Raw genomic sequence first — 13,227 nt, 5'->3', positions numbered from 1 at the left:
ACTAATGTCAGGACAAGAGACAACCTGTTCCTCCAAACATTAGGACGAACAGGAGTCTCCCTCAGGCCTAAACACAAGTGACAAGGAAAAGAGTAACACAAGTAAACCTACACAATAAACAAAAGGGGAAGAAGACAATTCACTTCAAAGGGCAATGAAAGCACATGAACTCCGGCAAGATTCAAACACCAGCACTCCAAAACAAGACTGAAGCTATAAACTGCAACACATGGTGGGAGAAGACACAATAAATAGGGGAGGTAAAATGACCACATAAGATACACCTGAAGCAAGGGGTGTGGCCATTACTAAAAACAACACAGACAGAATTTATCCACAAGGAACCTTTCAGATCAAACCAAGTGCTACCAGTCTCACTGATCTCCTGGCACCCGTCCTGGGAATGTCTGTGACATTACTATACAGCACAAGGTCCTCTCATAGTAATGGTGCCTTCAGTAATAGTGCCCTCAATAGTGATAAATACTCCCCAAGAGTGCCCCCATTAATAGCAATAATAGTAATGTGTCCAATAATAATGCCCCTACAGTACCCGCAGTAGTAATAATATAACCATGGTGCCCCATTATTTATAAAGCCCCTCATGCAGTGCCCCTTGTAGTTCTAATGCCCCCCTGTATTGTCAGGTATACCGACTGTAGTCCCAGGTATTCCCCCCTCTTGGTGCTTCCAGTAGATATGGCCCCCACTGTAGTGCCAGCCTTGTAAATATAGCTTCCACCCCTTGGTGCTTCCAGTAGTGTTATAAGTGCTATAAGTTTTTGGTGTTCGATTATGTAAATCATTGCAGCTTTTATTTTTATGGAATTTTTATTTTAGTATTTATTTATAACCAGGAATATGTAAAAAATCTGGGGATTTTTTTTTTCAACTTTACATTTCTTTTACATTTATTGCTGATATAGTATCCCCAGTTACACAGCGAATACAGCCCCCAATGGGGCTGTACAACCACACTGCAGAGCGCTTGTGGCTTCGTCTTACACCTGTAAAATCACATGTCAGTAACCTTGCAGATCAGTCCCCTTGAAGTTACTATACAATGTACGGTACTGTGCTTGGTATAGTAGTGATATAGGTTCAAACAGCTGATAGATGGGGGTGTCCCAACCAATCATATACTGATGACCTATCCCTAGGCTAGGTAATCAATCTTTTATTTCCTTAAAACTCCTTTAACCTTAAAGAGGTTGTCCAGCAGGGCAAATATGTGGGAAAGGGCACAGAGTGGGTTAAAAAAAATAAGTGAAGCAATACTCATCCTCACCAGGGTTGCCAACCGTCCAGAAATTTCTGGACAGTCCATAAAAATAGGCAACTTTTTTCCTGTGTCTGTGAAAGAAAATAGGCTGATGATACTAGGCTAGATTAATTTGATAATGATTATCATGATTTTACAGCTCCCAGTAAATACTGGTTATTAGTTACTATAGGCATGTATTATTTAGAATCTTTATAATTCGTTATGGTTTTCCAATTTGTCCGTAAAAAATGTTGGCTGTCCGTGATTTTGGGATAACCAGAATCTGGTTCTGGTTGGCAACCCTGATCCCCAACATTTTGATGCTTACTCGATCCCCGATAGTCTCTGCTTCCTGGTCCCTTCTTGACACACAGGAAACAGAGACCAGAGGGTACTCTGTAAGTGTAAGAGTAGGAGCAAATAGGGGATTGGTGAGGTATTTCCTTCTTTTTTTTTTTACCCACTGTGAGCACTTTCCTACAATTATTCCCCACTGGGCAACCCCTTAAGGGACTTATTTCATGTTTTCTTTGATTATCTCTTACCATGATCTCATTATCATGCACTCTTTGTTTTGGTTCATTACTTCTGTATGTAGGAATAGCAATACAAGTAATTTGAGCCTACCGAGAATGCATGGCGCTGTGCACCCTTCTGCTGAGTTACATTGGCAGCACAGCTCCACTCATCTTGTCTGTAGCAGCTGCAGTGCTCCGGCAGTGGGCCTGGGAGCCTGTGTCTTGTGTGTTTATTTGAGGTATTTTTCATTGAACCTCACCTTATTCTGCAGTATTGAAAAGCGTAACCCTCCTTTGGTGTGCAGCTGCTTCTAACATGTTCATCAGCTAAGGTATATACCGTATGCTTTACTGTTTGTCTCATTCAGTGCCTAAGCAATAGGTTTACTACAGTAGCTGGGTAGAACCTGCAAAATGTGCTATAATCTGCTTTTCTCCCCGTGTACTAACTTCTGCTTTATTCCTGGATTCTGACCCTCTGATACCTGACCTGATTGGGGCCTGACTCTGAGCTGCCTGCCCTCTCCTTTGAACTTGTTTTATGGATTTACATGAACTCTGCTTGTCCTGACCTTGACCTGTTACTGGCTGCAAGTTTTGTCTGTCAACCACACTGGAGCTACTCCAGGAGGTAGAGGCCTGGTGGCTCCCCTGCGGTGAAATCCATATCCCTGTGTAGAAGATAAAGGTTAAATACCAGGGGACTGCCAGGATAATGTCCTTAGGTTTTGCTCAAAGTCAAACCAGTTGGTTGACACAGTGGTTCCACACCCTCTATTTGATACATGCTGCTAGTTGATTCAGCCCCCTAAACTATATATTATTCATTATGTGAGTGGATTCTTGATAAGGACCCAAATGATGAATGTACATTATCATGTGACCCGCGATACAAAAGGAACTCAGAGACACATTTAAAACGGAAAAATATACAGATTTATTGATTTTGGAAGGTTAATCATTGCACAAAATAAAAGATGGATCTCAGAAATTATGTAGGAGATTTACCAAAACTGGTGCAAAAGAAAACTGACATAGTTGCCCATAGCAACCAATCAGATTCCACTGTCTGAGAGGGATTCTGTGACATGCACCACAGCACCTTTCTAGTAAAAGATCTATGAAATGATTCAAGTCAATCCTCGTTTTATTATACAGTATACTCTCTCTTACAGCTCCCTTCAGAGACTCACTTAGGATGTCTTACTAGTACCCATAACCTCCTAAAATGGAGAAGAAGCCACATAGTGTAAATGAAAAACTTTTGGAGACCAATAATTGGTTGAATGGACAGCAGTGCAGGGATTGGTGAGATGAGTGTTGGTTCTTTTATTTTTGTGGCATTCAGCATTTCCAGACTTCTGAATTTCTGTGTTTATTGGAACCCTGTCATACAATTTAGTTAGACTTTCTGGGCCTTGAGCAGGCTACCAGGGGGATGTTTTGGACGGCATCACCACCACTCTTCTACCATCATCGCTAAGTATTGCTCCATTTTTATTATCGCCTTGGTATCTTTGTTCACATCTGTATCATGGTCGGACTATGTCCAAATGTCTACATACCTCCTGATGAGCCTGCCTTGTTTCAGGTGAAATGCGTTGAGGTCTGTGTACTAAGATGTGCATACTAAAAACGTGCGTACCATCTATTAGAGTGGATTGGTGATCATCCAATAATCTGGACCACCCCCTCCACTCTTGTTGTAATTGCAATATCAAAGATTGGTTTTCTGAGAGGGCAGGTGGTGATCCTTTATTTCTGGGCCACCTTCCACTGTCGATATATCGTCTTTTTAACCGTCTTTTTGTATCTAATTTTCTTCCCTGGTTAGGGTTGATCTAGGGATCGAATAGTCTTAGGTTCGGGGACAGGGCACCCCCACCATCAGGGGGTGACCCTGGGCTGAGCAGATAATAGGGCCAATAGGGTAAGCGTTAGTCTGCCCTGCCCTCTCTCAGACTCTGTCCTTTTTTGGCGTCTTTCTCGAACCGTTAAGCCTATAGACAGTAATGTGTCACCAGTGAATGTTTAAGTCTAGAGCTCACTACTCCCCTATCAAAAGAAATATATATATATAATCGTAAATTAAGTATGGATGGGCACTCATATAAGGAGGTATAGGACACACTTTAATATTAAAATAATTAATAATAAAAAATACAGTTCATACATAAAAATATTCTATTGTATACTACACAATCCTGGCTTTGAACTGAAGCTGGCAGTCCAAACAGCCAAATTGTATAACTGATGGTTACTCCTAGTTATAGGAAAAACAAAGGCTGTTCGGACGGCAAGTTCCTGCCAAGCCAGGCAAAATGATTATACAAAATACGTATAAAAAAAGCTTAACACATTTGGCTAAACAGAATAAAAATTCATTCAGTATAGTCCTATATGGGGGGAAGCAAAAATAGATGCTTATTTGGCACTGAGTATTTATCTCAATAGGTTTTTGACCTGCATCCTGAGATGTTATTTCACGTATGTAGCAATCTCTATAGGAAAGATGGGCTTCCTTCTTTAACTGTTGCTATATTTGTATCAAAGTTCTGTCTTTAAATGTAGATGATGTTTTTCCTCTTAATGCTTGGATATGATAGTTTAACAGACTGAACCCACTGTGTGGGCTTACCTTCACCTGCGTGCCTCTGTTTGTTTGGTGGGTTTGCGGTCCACAGTATATGCCGGCGTCCCGGCTCTGAAGTTCACCGCGTCCCACGTGTCTCTCAGCTGGCTTGCAGGGTTTGAATCAGTAGGAGGATCACCCGACGCAGGTTAATGACGTCTCAGGGTTTCTGTCCTTACGGAATAAGACCGTTCTTTTTTCTTTCTTTGTTCTTTAGTGCACTCTTTATTCGTAGGTCATCTGTAATTCAGGGTATTCCGCCAGACGCGTTTCGAGGAGACGCTGTCCTCTTCCTCAGTGGCATACCCCAAATCTTACAACGGTCTCTATTTATAATGACTTTCGGTCTATTTCAAAATCCGATCTGGATTCTAATTGTGTCTCAAAGGAAACCCCGGTCTGGATCTATTTTTTGTTCCATATTTTATTTGCGTTTTTATTGCGGTTCTTTTCATTAAGTTGCTTTCTTAGTCTTTCTTATATATTTAAATAGTAGGCTATTAACCATCATCTCAACATAATTTCTCATACATTTTTTCATACATTTTTTCTTCCTATTTGCCCATATACAGGTTTTTCTTTTCTTCACATATCATTAAAAATCAATCAACATTTACTAAAAATCATTATTTAAACAAATTCAATTAAAATGAATAAATACATGCGAATTTTACAGCCTTGATATTTCCTCTTTGTTAGCAGGTACTCGCAGATACATTTATAAGAAAAAACGCATATGCGGTTTTATTGCGTTTTTTTGGGAAATTGCCCATATTTTAGTTCTTATGCTATTCTTGGGATTCCCAGATTGTTCAAATTCATAAGGAGCCAATTCAGATGTTTCATACATTAATTTTCCTAAATATCTTTTGTCCTCTCTCTTAAATATGGATATAGAAGGGGAAGGGTGGCCTATGTGGGGTGGAGGGGGAGTTGCAGTGCTGGAAAACAGCCAAACTTGCAACTCTCCATCAACACCCACACAGAACACCCATGTCTATAAAAAGCCGAATATTTCTAATTCGGCATTTAAGCCTCTTGGTAACATGCTACCGAATTCATAAATTTTTCTCGATTCTGCCCGTGATAGTCTTTCAATTTGGTTGCCTCCCCGCCAATGTTTCTCAACCTTCTCCAGTGCCGTAAAGGAGAGGCCCCTAGGGTCTTGATTATGTGCATCCTTGAAGTGTCTGGACAGCGAATGTTTGTCATAACCTTTACTGATATTATTCAGGTGTTCTGCTATCCTGACCTTCAAGGTGCGTTTGGTTCTTCCTATGTATTGTTTTTGACAAGGGCACTGGACTAGGTATATAACATTATTAGAATTACAGGTGAGAAAATGTTTAATTGTCATTGAGTGGGAGTTCTGTGTAGAGACAACTGATGTGGTTTTTCTCGGGAATTTAGTTTTTTTACATCCCAGGCATTTTCCACATCGGAAAAAGCCTTTAGGTTGCAACCAGTTAATAACCGTACTTTTTTTACGTCTATCTTTCACTGAAGGGGCTACTAAATTCCCGAGAAAAACCACATCAGTTGTCTCTACACAGAACTCCCACTCAATGACAATTAAACATTTTCTCACCTGTAATTCTAATAATGTTATATACCTAGTCCAGTGCCCTTGTCAAAAACAATACATAGGGAGAACCAAACGCACCTTGAAGGTCAGGATAGCAGAACACCTGAATAATATCAGTAAAAGTTATGACAAACATTCGCTGTCCAGACACTTCAAGGATGCACATAATCAAGACCCTAGGGGCCTCTCCTTTACGGCACTGGAGAAGGTTGAGAAACATTGGCGGGGAGGCAACCAAATTGAAAGACTATCACGGGCAGAATCGAGAAAAATTTATGAATTCGGTAGCATGTTACCAAGAGGCTTAAATGCCGAATTAGAAATATTCGGCTTTTTATAGACATGGGTGTTCTGTGTGGGTGTTGATGGAGAGTTGCAAGTTTGGCTGTTTTCCAGCACTGCAACTCCCCCTCCACCCCACATAGGCCACCCTTCCCCTTCTATATCCATATTTAAGAGAGAGGACAAAAGATATTTAGGAAAATTAATGTATGAAACATCTGAATTGGCTCCTTATGAATTTGAACAATCTGGGAATCCCAAGAATAGCATAAGAACTAAAATATGGGCAATTTCCCAAAAAAACGCAATAAAACCGCATATGCGTTTTTTCTTATAAATGTATCTGCGAGTACCTGCTAACAAAGAGGAAATATCAAGGCTGTAAAATTCGCATGTATTTATTCATTTTAATTGAATTTGTTTAAATAATGATTTTTAGTAAATGTTGATTGATTTTTAATGATATGTGAAGAAAAGAAAAACCTGTATATGGGCAAATAGGAAGAAAAAATTTATGAAAAAATGTATGAGAAATTATGTTGAGATGATGGTTAATAGCCTACTATTTAAATATATAAGAAAGACTAAGAAAGCAACTTAATGAAAAGAACCGCAATAAAAACGCAAATAAAATATGGAACAAAAAATAGATCCAGACCGGGGTTTCCTTTGAGACACAATTAGAATCCAGATCGGATTTTGAAATAGACCGAAAGTCATTATAAATAGAGACCGTTGTAAGATTTGGGGTATGCCACTGAGGAAGAGGACAGCGTCTCCTCGAAACGCGTCTGGCGGAATACCCTGAATTACAGATGACCTACGAATAAAGAGTGCACTAAAGAACAAAGAAAGAAAAAAGAACGGTCTTATTCCGTAAGGACAGAAACCCTGAGACGTCATTAACCTGCGTCGGGTGATCCTCCTACTGATTCAAACCCTGCAAGCCAGCTGAGAGACACGTGGGACGCGGTGAACTTCAGAGCCGGGACGCCGGCATATACTGTGGACCGCAAACCCACCAAACAAACAGAGGCACGCAGGTGAAGGTAAGCCCACACAGTGGGTTCAGTCTGTTAAACTATCATATCCAAGCAGTAAGAGGAAAAACATCATCTACATTTAAAGACAGAACTTTGATACAAATATAGCAACAGTTAAAGAAGGAAGCCCATCTTTCCTATAGAGATTGCTACATACGTGAAATAACATCTCAGGATGCAGGTCAAAAACCTATTGAGATAAATACTCAGTGCCAAATAAGCATCTATTTTTGCTTCCCCCCATATAGGACTATACTGAATGAATTTTTATTCTGTTTAGCCAAATGTGTTAAGCTTTTTTTATACGTATTTTGTATAATCATTTTGCCTGGCTTGGCAGGAACTTGCCGTCCGAACAGCCTTTGTTTTTCCTATAACTAGGAGTAACCATCAGTTATACAATTTGGCTGTTTGGACTGCCAGCTTCAGTTCAAAGCCAGGATTGTGTAGTATACAATAGAATATTTTTATGTATGAACTGTATTTTTTATTATTAATTATTTTAATATTAAAGTGTGTCCTATACCTCCTTATATGAGTGCCCATCCATACTTAATTTACAATTTAACCACTTTTTTTGAGGGGTGATCTCAAATTTTGTTTGGTGCACCTACCCTGAGGGTTACAGAGGTGAGCGGATCTCCCAAACCGTATTTAATATATATATAATCCTTTTGAATTGTAGTACACTTGTTAGTATATACATACCTACAGGGAGTGCAGAATTATTAGGCATGTTGTATTTTTGAGGATTAATTTTATTATTGAACAACAACCATGTTCTCAATGAACCCAAAAAACTCATTAATATCAAAGCTGAATATTTTTGGAAGTAGTTTTTAGTTTGTTTTTAGTTTTAGCTATTTTAGGGGGATATCTGTGTGTGCAGGTGACTATTACTGTGCATAATTATTAGGCAACTTAACAAAAAACAAATATATACCCATTTCAATTATTTATTTGTACCAGTGAAACCAATATAACATCTCAACATTCACAAATATACATTTCTAACATTCAAAAACAAAACAAAAACAAATCAGTGACCAATATAGCCACCTTTCTTTGCAAGGACACTCAAAAGCCTGCCATCCATGGATTCTGTCAGTGTTTTGATCTGTTCACCATCAACATTGCGTGCAGCAGCAACCACAGCCTCCCAGACACTGTTCAGAGAGGTGTACTGTTTTCCCTCCTTGTAAATCTCACATTTGATGATGGACCACAGGTTCTCAATGGGGTTCAGATCAGGTGAACAAGGAGGCCATGTCATTAGATTTTCTTCTTTTATACCCTTTCTTGCCAGCCACGCTGTGGAGTACTTGGACGCGTGTGATGGAGCATTGTCCTGCATGAAAATCATGTTTTTCTTGAAGGATGCAGACTTCTTCCTGTACCACTGCTTGAAGAAGGTGTCTTCCAGAAACTGGCAGTAGGACTGGGAGTTGAGCTTGACTCCATCCTCAACCCGAAAAGGCCCCACAAGCTCATCTTTGATGATACCAGCCCAAACCAGTACTCCACCTCCACCTTGCTGGCGTCTGAGTCGGACTGGAGCTCTCTGCTCTTTACCAATCCAGCCACGGGCCCATCCATCTGGCCCATCAAGACTCACTCTCATTTCATCAGTCCATAAAACCTTAGAAAAATCAGTCTTGAGATATTTCTTGGCCCAGTCTTGACGTTTCAGCTTGTGTGTCTTGTTCAGTGGTGGTCGTCTTTCAGCCTTTCTTACCTTGGCCATGTCTCTGAGTATTGCACACCTTGTGCTTTTGGGCACTCCAGTGATGTTGCAGCTCTGAAATATGGCCAAACTGGTGGCAAGTGGCATCTTGGCAGCTGCACGCTTGACTTTTCTCAGTTCATGGGCAGTTATTTTGCGCCTTGGTTTTTCCACACGCTTCTTGCGACCCTGTTGACTATTTTGAATGAAACGCTTGATTGTTCGATGATCACGCTTCAGAAGCTTTGCAAGTTTAAGAGTGCTGCATCCCTCTGCAAGATATCTCACTATTTTTTGACTTTTCTGAGCCTGTCAAGTCCTTCTTTTGACCCATTTTGCCAAAGGAAAGGAAGTTGCCTAATAATTATGCACACCTGATATAGGGTGTTGATGTCATTAGACCACACCCCTTCTCATTACAGAGATGCACATCACCTAATATGCTTAATTGGTAGTAGGCTTTCAAGCCTATACAGCTTGGAGTAAGACAACATGCATAAAGAGGATGATGTGGTCAAAATACTCATTTGCCTAATAATTCTGCACTCCCTGTATACCCGCACAATCACAGATAAAGGTATTTTTAAAAGTCACTAATTCTAAAAGTAATATTTTGAAAACTTGTGTGATAAGAAATAAAAAAAATCTAATTATTAGGCAATTGTTTCTTGGCACTAGCACCTGAAATCTATCCAGAACATCAGTACTTGTTATTATTTATTATTATTATTAAAGCACCATTCATTCCATAGCGCTGTACATATGAAAGGGGGTATACATACATAATACAGACAATTGCGCTAAGCATGAACAAGGCGAGTTACAAACTGGTACAGAAGGAGAGAGGGCCCTGCCCGTGAGGACTTACAATCTACATGGTATGGGAGAAGGACACAGTAGGAGAGGGTAAAGTTGGTCATGGCGGTATAGAGGCAGCAGGGTCACTGGTTGAAGGCTTGTCTGAAGAGGTGGGTTTTTAGGTTTCTTTTGAAAGATTCCACTGTAGGTGAGAGTCTGATATGTTGGGGTAGCGAGCTCAAGAGTGTGGGGGATGCACGGTGGAAATCTTGGAGACGATTTTTGTGAAGAGGTGATAAGAGGAGAGAAGGAAGTCTTGTGAGGATCAGAGATTGCATGTGGGGATGTATCGGGAAAGCAGCTCAGAGATGTAGGCAAGAGACAGGTTGTAGACAGCCTTATGTGTATTTGTTAGTATTTTGAACTGAATTCGCTGGGCAATGGGGAGCCGGTGAAGGGATTGGCAGAGAAGTAACAGGGTGAGAGGTGGTTTAGTGAGGCAGCAGAGTTGAGGATAGATTGGAGGGGTGCAAAAGTGCTAGATGGAAGGCCACAGAGGAGAATGTTGCAGTAGTCTAAGCGGGAGATGATGAGAGCATGTACAATCATTTTTCGCAGACTCAAACTTGAGGAAAGCACGGATGCGGGAGATGTTTTTCTTTTAGTTGGAGGCGGTAGGTGGTGGAAAGGGCATGGATGTGTGGTTGGAAGGAGAGGGCAGAAGCCAAGGTCACTCCGAAGCAGCAAACTTGGTTTACCGGGGACAGTGTGCAGCCATTGATCGTGATAGATAGGTCTGTTGGGGGGTTGAGCAAGATGGGGGGGGAAGATGATGAATTCTGTAGGAATATGGAAGATAGACATTGTCGGATTCTGGATAGTAAGGTGGTGATGTCTGGACAAGAGAGGTAGATTTGTGTGTCATCAGCATAAAAGTGTTACTGAAAGCCATGGGACTCTATGAGCTGTCCCAGGCCAAAGGTGTAGATAGAGAAGAGCAGGGGTCCTAGGACAGAGCCTTGCGGGACACCAACAGAGAGGAAATGAGACGAGGAGGTGGTGTGAGAGTGGGAGACGCTAAATGTCCGTCCTGTGAGGTATGTTGTGATTCAGGAGAGGGCCAGGTCAGTGATGCCAAGAGATGAGAGAGTTTGTAACAGAAGGGAGTGGTCAACAGTGTCAAAGGCAGAGGACAGGTCAAGGAGAAGGAGGACAGAGTAATGTTTTTTGGTTCAATTCCATGAAAAGTATTTATCCCAACCCCTATCCACAGGATAGGTGATTAATATCAAATTGCGAGGGGTTCAGCCACTGTGACCAACAGTAATCTGAGAAAAAATGCTCCTCAAGTCTCCTCTCTGATTGGAGTAGTAGTGCCATTGGTTCACTGCTCCATTTACATCTATGGGACTGCTGTAGAAAATGTTCCCTCAGTCCCTCTAAGATTAATGGAGCACTGGACCAACACTCGCTACTACCTCTGCATTCAGAGATGCTAAGACCACTGTTGACAAAGTAATGAGGAAGTTTGAGAGTTACTTTGCCTTCCTGGAAATAATGATTATCTGGACAAAATCCACATTGTTCCCATTGGGTAAGAAAGTGGTATTAAAGGGAGTGTCTCACTTCAGAAAATGGCATGTATCCTATAGACAAAGTTAAAGGATAACTGTCACATTTAGACCCTAATTTCAATTTTCATATATGTAGTTACTAATCACATGATATTCCAGAATCAGTTACTATTAGACTGACTTACCCCATATTTAATAAGATTCAGCCCTTAGCAACCAGTCTGCATAAAACTGCAATTTCACTATTCAGTTAAGATGGCCGCCACTACCCCCACCCTGAAGTTAATCCCGCCTGCCCTCACTAGCCAGTAACAATAGCCCCCCAAAAGTGTCAGTAACCATAGCCCTCCCCCCTAAAGGGTTAATCTCCTGCAGCACAAGAGGTATAAGATTGTTTATTATGCTTTTTTTTTATTAATAAAAAAAAGATAGGGAAATCATAAACTGAGACATGTTCTTTTTTTTATAGTGTGTTTAGAGAATATACAGTACTGTAGCATCAGCATTGTCTTTCCTTAATCTTGTCATAAATGGGCGATTTTCATTTTATTTAATTTTTTTTAATTTTTAATTTTTCTGTTCACAAAGCTGTATGATGGCTTGTTTTTTGTGGGACAAGATGTACTTTCTAATGGTACTATTCATGGTTGCATACAATGTGTTGGGAAGCGGGAAAGTGGGGTGAACTTGGAAGGAAGAAAAATGCAATTCCACAACAGTTTTGTTTTTACATTCCCTATACCATAAAACTTACCAGTTACTTACATACTTCAGGCCAGTACGAATCCAGCAATACCACATATGTATATTTTTTATGTGTTTTTATACTGGAAAAAAAAATAAAAACCTTGAATTTTTTTTCTTTTAGTCTCCATATTCTGACCCCTATATCTTTTTTGTATTTATGTGTACGGAGCTGTGTTTCGATTTGTACTTTTCAGTGACACCATTATGGGTTGTGTACAAATTTTTGATCACTTTTTATTACATTTTTTGTAGGAGGCGAAGTGACCGAAAAATGACAAATTGGCCATTTTTGACTTTTTTTCTGTTTTGCTGTTTTCCGTAGGGAATTACATTTTTTATATTTTAATAGTACGGGCATTTTTGCATGCCAGGGTACCTATGATGTGTATTTTTTTTCTTTTAATTTAATGTTTGTTTTTTTCGTTGGGGAAAGGGGGGTGATTAGAATTTTTATACTCATAGGGAACTATAACAAGCGGGCAGTAGCTTTATAGAAATTACTAAGCAGCAGATTAGGGTGCCGCTACTAACACACTCCGACTCCCCCGATCCCCGCTAGGGGGTGCAATGCAACCTTAGGGATGACCCTAATGTCAGACTATGGGCTCTTTCACACCTGCGTTCTTTTCTTCCGGCATAGAGTTCCGTCGTCGGGGCTCTATGCCGGAAGAATCCTGATCAGTTTTATCCTAATGCATTCTGAATGGAGTGAAATCCGTTCAGGATGCATCAGGATGTCTTCAGTTCCGGAACGGAACGTTTTTTGGCCGGAGAAAATACAGCAGCATGCTGCGCTTTTTGCTCCGGCCAAAAATCCTGAAGACTTGCCGCAAGGCCGGATCCGGAATTAATGCCCATTGAAAGGCATTGATCCGGATCCGGCCTTAATCTAAACGTCGTTTCGGCGCATTACCGGATCCGACCTTTAGCTTTTTCTCAATGGTTACCATAGCTGCCGGGACGCTAAAGTCCTGGCAGCCATGGTAAAGTGTAGTGGTGAGCGGGGGAGCAGCATACTTACCGTCCGTGTGGCTCTCGGGGCGCTCCAGAGTGACGTCAGG

At 40.7% G+C, this 13,227-nt stretch overlaps 1 protein-coding gene across 1 annotated transcript in view; it reads left to right on the top strand.

The window, feature by feature from the left end:
* Positions 1-13,227, top strand: part of DCLK3 (doublecortin like kinase 3) — a 105,992-nt gene that overhangs the window by 18,533 nt on the left and 74,232 nt on the right. The gene's annotated exons all lie outside the window — the stretch shown is intronic.

Source organism: Bufo gargarizans, chromosome 5 (assembly GCF_014858855.1).
Source record: "Bufo gargarizans isolate SCDJY-AF-19 chromosome 5, ASM1485885v1, whole genome shotgun sequence".
NCBI lineage: Eukaryota > Metazoa > Chordata > Amphibia > Anura > Bufonidae > Bufo > Bufo gargarizans.
The sequence above is the reverse complement of the archived record's forward strand: the minus strand, read 5'-3'. Positions and strand labels throughout refer to the sequence as shown.